The sequence below is a fragment of the Spinacia oleracea genome, chromosome 1 (genome assembly GCF_020520425.1).
Source record: "Spinacia oleracea cultivar Varoflay chromosome 1, BTI_SOV_V1, whole genome shotgun sequence".
NCBI lineage: Eukaryota > Viridiplantae > Streptophyta > Magnoliopsida > Caryophyllales > Amaranthaceae > Spinacia > Spinacia oleracea.
In genome coordinates, this window is record NC_079487.1 from 98,657,739 (window position 1) to 98,666,774 (window position 9,036).

The window sequence follows — 9,036 nt, forward strand, 5'->3', positions numbered from 1 at the left end:
CTGACATGAACCCGAACCCGTTATAGTCCGACTAAACCCGTTAACAATCCGTCATATTCCAATCCGATCCGACCCGACCTAAACCGACTACAATCCGACCCGTTTACAACCCGATCCGATATGAATCCGTGAATAAAAAATCCGATCCGATCCGGTCCGTTAAGTTTTCAATCCGATCCGATCCGATCCGACCCGTTAGCCAAATTAATCCGTTCCAATCCGATCCGTTTCAACCCGAATCCGATGAGTCCGACCCAAACCCGATCCGTTGATCCGATTTGACACCCTACTAAAACCCTATGCTTCTACTCACCATGGAGAAAACCGACGAACGCCAATAACGCAAGGTTTCTCTCTCTTCCTCTCAATTTCATATCTTATTCTTCAATTTTTTAAAATTGGCTATGAATACTGGTTGTTGCAGATTACTAATGTATTAGGGATCTAAGAGAACTACACCGGGGAGAATTTACAGGCAACGCCAAGAGGAATTTCGGCCCTAATCCTCCTCTTCAACGTGGTTTGTTCGACCTATATTACTCTATCTATCTCCTTTTTCTGTCTCAATAACATTACAAATCTACATATTTTCTGAATAATTGACTGAAATTAGATTGATAGGACGAATTCGAAGGATGAGCCTCCTGCAAACAGGCGACTGAGTTTCGCAGTTGTCAAGGTTTGAGTTTCATCGTTGAGTAATTTGCTTTTGTGGGTAACGGGTTTTGATTCAATTACAATTGGTTTAACTTTGGGTTTTAGGGTTTGGATACAGTTACGATGGTTTAATTATGCGTTTTAATCGTTGTCATTCATCATTGTCCTAAATAGATAATAACTGCTTGAAAATATTGCATGTTTTTGGTCCAAAATGAGTTTGAAGCAGCCACATCCATGTTGAAGTGTGGAGTATTTGAAGTGCAAAGTGCGAGTCTGATTTTGATTTTGATTTCGATGTTAACCTTGTTCAGGAGTTTGGTATGTTCATTGTCATATTGAGCGTCATGTTAATTACATGGGGCATGATGACGACTTTCATTGTCAAGGATGGTAACAACCCCAAATCACAATTGATGCCTCCACCTCCAGACATGCCACCATGTTAAAGACAAGAGCATAAATTTCTTTTGGTTAGATTCTCAGTTTCCTGAAAGTACAACTCTTGATTTTGGGAATAGTGTGTTCTGTTATAATCTTGGCTTAGTCCCTTGCAACTAGTAAAAGTTGTTATAATTAGTTTCTAAAACGAAGGCAATGGTACTTGAAAATAATATCTTAAAGAATCTAAGAGAATACTACAAGAAAGAGTTATGGCGCCAACGCTAGTATTATTGTACCAGAGAGCACAATCGTAATCCATAATGAGATTATTAATCACATTTCAGAGTAACATACATTAAGGACTTCCTGTTGAAAAAGTAGAATAGCGAGAGGACTATATATACAGTATTTATCTTGTTTAAGAAAGTAGTTCCTATGGCAGTGCTCTCTGCCAGTGGACGAGAATATTTGGTGAATGTTTATTAATGTTGTGCAGTTGTTCTTATAATTTAAATTTGTAGCCTATTTCACTTTATCTCTTAATATCTTCACATTGTCTACCTAAAACGATCGGGCATTACACTATATTCGATTTCTCTTCAACATTTCGTCCATCCCTATTTGAGAAGGAAGGAGAGGGGGTGGATTTTTGCTGAACTTGTTTTCCTAGTGGTGGGTGTGATAATAATTTAAGTTTTCTTGTTAAGATACTAGATTGTATGTTGCTTTTTTTTGTCTTAATATATGTCACATTTCTGTATGAATCTGGCACTAACAACATTTCTATTCTGAACCAGATCCACGGTTGATAGATTATGTCACACTACTTCAAAATATACATGATCTGAGATCTGGACAACCTATTGAGGTTCCAATATATGATTTCAAGTCCATCTCTCGAACAGGCTACAGGTTGGTATCTTGTCATTTTCTACAATTCAGCCAACTTCCCTGTGATGGGATTGAGAGCTGAAAGATGACAAAGCCTGTCACTTTTATTTTCCCATAGCTAGTGTAGTGTACAACAGATGGCCCTTCCTTGTGTTGACATTTCGATTTCTTACATAGTTAGACTTAATGCATCCTCTGCAGCTAAAAAGTGTTCAGATTATACAGACACAGAGTTAAGAACAATAATAACCTGGAAAATACCAATTATCAAATGTCATGCGATATACTGGAGCATTAGCTGAGACATATCAGTTTCTTGGATCACATAACTGATGTTTTCCCTATGCAAGGAGTTGTTCTGCATTGGCTATAAACGGATATTGTCTACTTTGCCAATACGATAGATATAAAGTCCATGTTGTGTCAATCGTGACCTTTTGTGAGACAACACAATGCACTTCTGCGCTATGGCGTTGCGCGATTGCTGTAACTCACATTTTAATTCCCTACAAGGTGCATGGACTCTCTGTGGAGATGGAAGGACATTACCTCTTTGAGGAATGCTTACCATGGAAACGCAGCTGGAACTATGGGTGCAACTGCTCAGTGCAATTGGAAGTTCAACGTTACTCAGGTATTAGGTTCTTCTGCTTCTTTGAGTTGCTAACAAGACTGCCCATATTCAAACTCTTAGTCTCTTTAATTGTTTTTTTTTAGGTTAATTGTACCATTTGCAACACGATTCTAGTTCCTGAGTTTTAATTGGCTTACTTCGTTAAAGGAATACATTTTTCTTTTCCTGTGTCTGGATGATCTTTATAGGACAAATCGCTGCCTCATTTAGATTCTTGTCAGTTTTAAAGTTTGGATGAAGAGTTTATAATAGCCCCTGTGTCATTCTTCTATTCAATTTACAATAAACTTTGCGGAAAACCAAAGATTAGTATTATGGCAGACTTTGGGTTTTTTACCTGTCAGCTACTCAGCTAACAAACTATTAGAGCTGGTTGGAGCTAATTAGAGCATATTAGCACAATTGTGATCTCTTAAGAGTCTTTCTTTTCAATTAGAGCAGATTTTCTAAGGGGGAGTTGTGTTCTTGTAGACTATTTCTTTTAAATTGGAGTAGATTTTCTAAAGGGGAAGTTGTTGTGCAATTTGCAGTTGTATTATTGCCGAACAGAACACAAGAAATAATGAAAAATATGTATTCTCGTGAGTCATGTCTGTTTGTGTTTACTTTCAGGATAGTTTGATTTCGTTTGGCACGCAAAAACCTTATCACCCAATCATTCGGCAAAACTAAAGTTATCTTTTGTAATTTTGAAGAAAGATTTTTTCTCCTTCTATATGTGTATGAATGTCTTATACACCGTTATTTTGCAGTACTTTTTAGATCGTCGGTTTTCAAGTTATGACAAAGAGCAGATTGACGAAGTAAGAACTCTGTGGGTGCGCTATGTTGTTCAACAATTGTATGATAATTAGGTTACATTGAAGGACCCAAAAAATACAACTCTAGTAATTGATGTATTTTGCATAGTTTAATGTTTGCAATGTTATTTTAAAATATATTTATGTAATCGATTTTATTAGGGTTACAAATGCAAAATTCATTAAGGTTTGAAAATTAATACTCCGTATTCAACTATTTACTACACTCTTCAATATAAGGTATTTTGAAATATATATAGTTATTTTGTGGCATAAAATGGAATATATTGTAGCCAGCGAAATTATAATTTATTTTTTTGAAAAATCACTTTAATAGCGCTTATATATATCCGCTATTAGAAAATAATTTAAAAGTTGGTGGCAAAATCTTTTACAGCATACCTTCAATAGCGCTTATAATGTGCTGTAAAAGAAATATTTGAATTATCCTAACGGTACTTTTTATAGCGCTTTTGACAAGTGTTATTAAAAGCACCTTTTACTTTTAATAGCGGAGCCATCAACAACGCTCCTTGAAGCGCTGTAAAAGGCCATATTAAGCGCTATAAAATGCATTTTTTGGCGTAGTGCAGAAGACGCCTTGGTAGCCACAAAACATTGTCCATGACATTCAATTACTTCAATTTTTCAGCATTTTCAAAATGTTCAGATTCAACACGTGTATAGAGAAGCCAACAGAGCGGCCGACTGGATTGCCAATGTACGTTGGTCATCCCGTGTATGTACATTGATTTTTGTAATAGTCCGCAGTTAGAGTCCATTGTAAATGATGATCACTTAGGAGTTACCCTCGTGCGGAGGGGTTCCAAAGTTTTTCTTCTTATCTTATCAAAAAAAATAACTGCCATATTTGTTTTTTTTCACATAAGAAGAAATTATCTGGACTGCCCTCGCACTGAGCCCCTACCTAAAGGCCCATTACAAGCTTTAAGGAATCGAACCTTAGCGCAAATTTTTGGCTATACACGGGTACAGCCAAAGCTGGCTGTACCCCCATCCAAAACGATGTCGTTTTGTGTTGTTTAAAATGAACATTAATATACTGGTACAAAAATGAACATTTACTATTTCGGAAATGAACATTTATTTATTTATTTGGAATGAACATTTACTATTTTGGAAATGAACATTTATTTATTTATTTGGAAATAAACTACAAAAATGAACATTTATTTATTTATTTGGAAATAAACTACAAAAATGAACATTTACTATTTCGGAAATAAACATTTATTTATTTATTTGGAATGAACATTTACATTTTGGAAATAAACATTTATTTATTTATTTGGAAATAAACTACAAAAATGAACATTTACTATTTCGGAAATGAACATTTATTTATTTGGAAATAAACAATATAGGCGCTTGTAAAAACATAAAAGACCAACGAAGTGAACAATTTCATTATGAACATTAACCATATATTTATGGTGAACAAACAAATAAACAAGAAAGAACAAATAATTCAACAAAAATGAACAAAAAATATAAAAAAGAACATAAAATTCCAGAAAAAGAAAAAACAATACAACAATTATGAACAATTTTATGATGAATTTTAAAGTCAACATGAAAGAACAAACAATACAACAAGAAAGAACAAATACTGGTACAAAAATGAACATTTACTATTTCGGAAATGAACATTTATTTATTTATTTGGAATGAACATTTACTATTTTGGAAATGAACATTTATTTATTTATTTGGAAATAAACTACAAAAATGAACATTTACTATTTCGGAAATGAACATTTATTTATTTATTTGGAATGAACATTTACTATTTTGGAAATGAACATTTATTTATTTATTTGGAAATAAACAATATAGGTTCTTGTAAAAACATAAAAGACCAATGAAGTGAACAATTTCATTATGAACATTAACCATATATTTATTGTGAACAAACAAATAAACAAGAAAGAACAAATAATTCAACTAAAAAGAACAAACAATATAAAAAAGAACATAAAATTCCAGAAAAAAGAACAAACAATACAACAATTATGAACAATTTTATGATGAATTTTAAAGCCAACATGAAAGAACAAACAATACAACAAGAAAGAACAAACAATAAAGCAGATAATTATTATGAACAAACAAATAAACAAGAAAGAAAAAATAATTCAACAAAAAAGAACAAACAATATAAAAGAGAACATAAAATTCCAGAAAAAAGAACAAACAATACAACAATTATGAACAAATTTATGATGAAATTTAAAGCCAACATGAAAGAACAAACAATACAAAAATAAGTTTGATGAATGAATTTAAAAAACAACAAGAAAGAACAAACAGTACAACAAGAAAGAACAAACAATACAAAAAGAAAGAATAAAAGATTAATGAAGAGTTTAATTATGAACATTAACCATATGATTATTATAAACAAACAAATAAACAAGAAAGAACAAACAATATAAAAAAGAACATAAAATTCCAGAAGAAAGAACAAAAAATACAACAATTATGAAAATTTGATGATGAATTTAAAAAGCAACATGAAAGAACAAACAGTACAACAAGAAAGAACAAACAGTACAATAAGAATGAACAAACAATACAATAAAAAAGAACAAACAGTCGACAAGAATGAACAAACAATATGAGCGCGTCGTTTTTGGGGGGTACAGCCAGAACTGGCTGTACCCGAGTACAACAGTTAACGATTCGAACCTTAGACAATGCTAGGGAATAAGGAAAAGCCCACCACTTGAGCTAACCCCAATTCCTTATTTGACACATTTGTCAAATGTATATTTTACATCGTTAAAATCTCTAATTGCGTGCTATTAAAAATTATAAATTTTCTTATTATTAAATTACGCATTGAGTCGAATCAAACAAGATCCCGCATGACTTTATTTTTTTCTTATATATTGGAAATAATTCAAAATATTATCTTCCATTGTGAATAGTGTCAATATTCCAAATGGGAAAACATTAAGGAATCATGGGAGTAATACGGAGTAGTTTGACACACAAACTTTTATGTCTAAGACTCTATGGATTTTTTTGTTTTGACGGAAAATACCTTTTTAGAAAGTGATTTTTCCCATATTTCTTTGTTTATTTTGTTAAGAGAATAAGAGTGAAAAACAAATTGTTCTAAAGATGGAAATTAACTTACCAGATAGGGCAAACAACTTTCCTTTTGAAAATAAGAAATGCCACAGTTTCCTCTCTATTCTCTTATATTTCTTTTTCTTCCTTCATATAATCATATCCATATCTCGTTTGTTCTTCTATCTTATTTTTCTTTTTAACTCTTTTATAAGGAAACAAACTAACAAAAACTATATTCCTATGATATTTTCCCTTGAAAATTATATTTCGCAAAAAAATATTTTCCGTTGAAATAAATTAGACCTTAATTTTATTTTAGTTCAAAACGGAGGAAGTAATAAATAAAGTTCTTAAAGAGGAAAAAATTTCACCTACTACCTAGCAAATTTATATCTATACTAAAAGAGAAGTTTATCTCTCCTCTACTTTCCACGTGTAGCTCCTATAATTAATATCCTTAATTTTTAAATTCAAAATATTTAATTCCTAAAAGTAATTACTTAATCTTAACCCGTATAAATGTATAATTCCATAATATTCTAAATTTAGACCTCAATAAACATTTCATATAAACTTTAATTTTAGTAACCTATATTTAGTATTTCAGTTTTGTATATTTGAAATAATTTATTTTTATATTATGTATTCCTAATTTTATTACGCTTAACTAATACGTTTAGTAAAAATAAAATATAATTTGTATTAAACTTAATAAAGAAACTTTATATATATTAAGTTATACATTATTTTGATGTTTATATGGCTAGAAATATTATGCAACATGATTATAAAAAACATATATAGTACTTCAAATATTCCAAACTTTAATTTATTAACCGTACATATATTTAGTACTCTGTATTTGTATATTTAAAATAATTTATTTTTATTGCATGGATTTCATTTTTTTATTACGCTTAACTAATATATGTAGTACAAATTACATATATGATCTTAAAAAGGAATACTTTAAAATACATTAATAAAACTACGTAGATATTTTTTAAAATATTTCTATGTCTAAAAATATTTTGTACTATAAAAAGAGTAGTACATGCGAGGCAATATTTTTTTAAAAAAAGTACAATTAATGAACATATGTCAAATAAAAAAATGCCAAAATCTAGCCCAATCATTCTATAAAATTATAACAACACATGTTTAGACGTCTCTTAAAAAGTATGTACCCCTTATTACATTTACGAATAATAGGTAAAATCATTCTTACGTAGAAACAGAAGACAAAAATATGGAAGGAAAAAAGGAAAATTAGTAGAATAATCCAGATAAAAAGATATCTACACATTTCTAATTTAAATGCCCGAGGAGTACTTAAATTCTCTGAATATATAATGTGGAATAATAAACAAATGATTTGTATTGTAAAACATTCATAAAAATAAGTAAACTACGGCTTTTAATATTGGTATAAATGATATGTATAAGAAACACACTATCGTGTTGCATAAATCATTCTTTATGTATTACTACATTATACCCGTTCCAAAATCTACCAATTTTGGTAATTTGCAATTTTTTAAACTGGTAAATATATAGGGAAAATTACCCTTTTATTATGAAAACTATTTTTCCCCTCAATATTTATAAAATATCTATCTTATTTAATAAAACATAATTTTAAAAATTAATGTTTAGTAAATATTTATAAAATGTCGATCTTACCTAATACTCCGTAACTAATTTAAGAGCTACACGTAAATGATTGTGTTGCGGGATGTAAAAACTAACAAGAAGCTAATAAAATAGGTTGGATGAAAAATTGATGGTATTCTAAACCAAAAATTGATGTAAAAACCATTAAACAGGAGAATTCAATAATTTAATATGACAAGAAAATATTCTTGCAATATATTTCGTAGATGATAAAAGATATATAAGGCATATTGTAGTTTTTAACTTGATATAATATCATGCACAATCTCCTTTGATAATGTCTTTTCAAATATACTTCATAAAAAATAGGAAAGGAAAAATAGCATTCTCTACATTTCCATTTTGGTAAAAAAAAAAGAACTAAAATAAGTACTACAAAAATATTTGTTTATTTATTAATTACTAGAAAAAAAAAATGTTCCCAACGCAATATTGGGCACCTAATATTTTTAACATAGTTATGTAGTCTCTCTAACAGTAATGTAGCCCATTTTTATTTTTAAAATTAATACTTACCAAATTTCCAGTTATTATACAAACGTATCAACTATGACAATATCATGATTAATTAGGTTAGAGTTAATTTATAATTGAGGACCTTTTAGAACAGATATTATTTAAAGTTAGCACCGTTTTGAATTAGGAAAAAATTAAAACCTTTTAAAATATACTAGCTATAATTGAGACTGGTAATATCAAAGTTTCAAATATTGTAGCAACCCGAATTAAGTATTGTGTAATCTATCTATACTATATATTAAAAGGCGTAAACGTTTCTAAAGAAGTTTATGTGCCACGTGGCACTCTATTTGTGAGTATTTCATTTCACGTAAACCTCATATATTTAAAAATTTAGAAATTTAGCGCATGTATAAGACTTGAACCCGTGACCTCATG

The 9,036-nt window shown here is 30.2% G+C and overlaps 1 long non-coding RNA gene across 8 annotated transcripts; it reads left to right on the forward strand.

Moving 5' to 3' along the window:
* The first annotated feature begins 299 nt into the window (after window positions 1-299).
* Window positions 300-3,566, forward strand: LOC110805007 (uncharacterized). 8 transcript variants are annotated; one of them, XR_002537894.2, is made up of 7 exons: window positions 306-347; window positions 425-520; window positions 614-679; window positions 972-1,130; window positions 1,839-1,953; window positions 2,446-2,566; window positions 3,319-3,566. It is a non-coding gene; the product is annotated as an uncharacterized lncRNA (long non-coding RNA). The 8 variants fall into 8 exon arrangements; XR_008928282.1 differs by having other exon boundaries at window positions 304-347; window positions 614-1,130; XR_002537891.2 differs by lacking the exon at window positions 972-1,130 and having other exon boundaries at window positions 307-347.
* The last annotated feature ends 5,470 nt before the right edge of the window (window positions 3,567-9,036 follow it).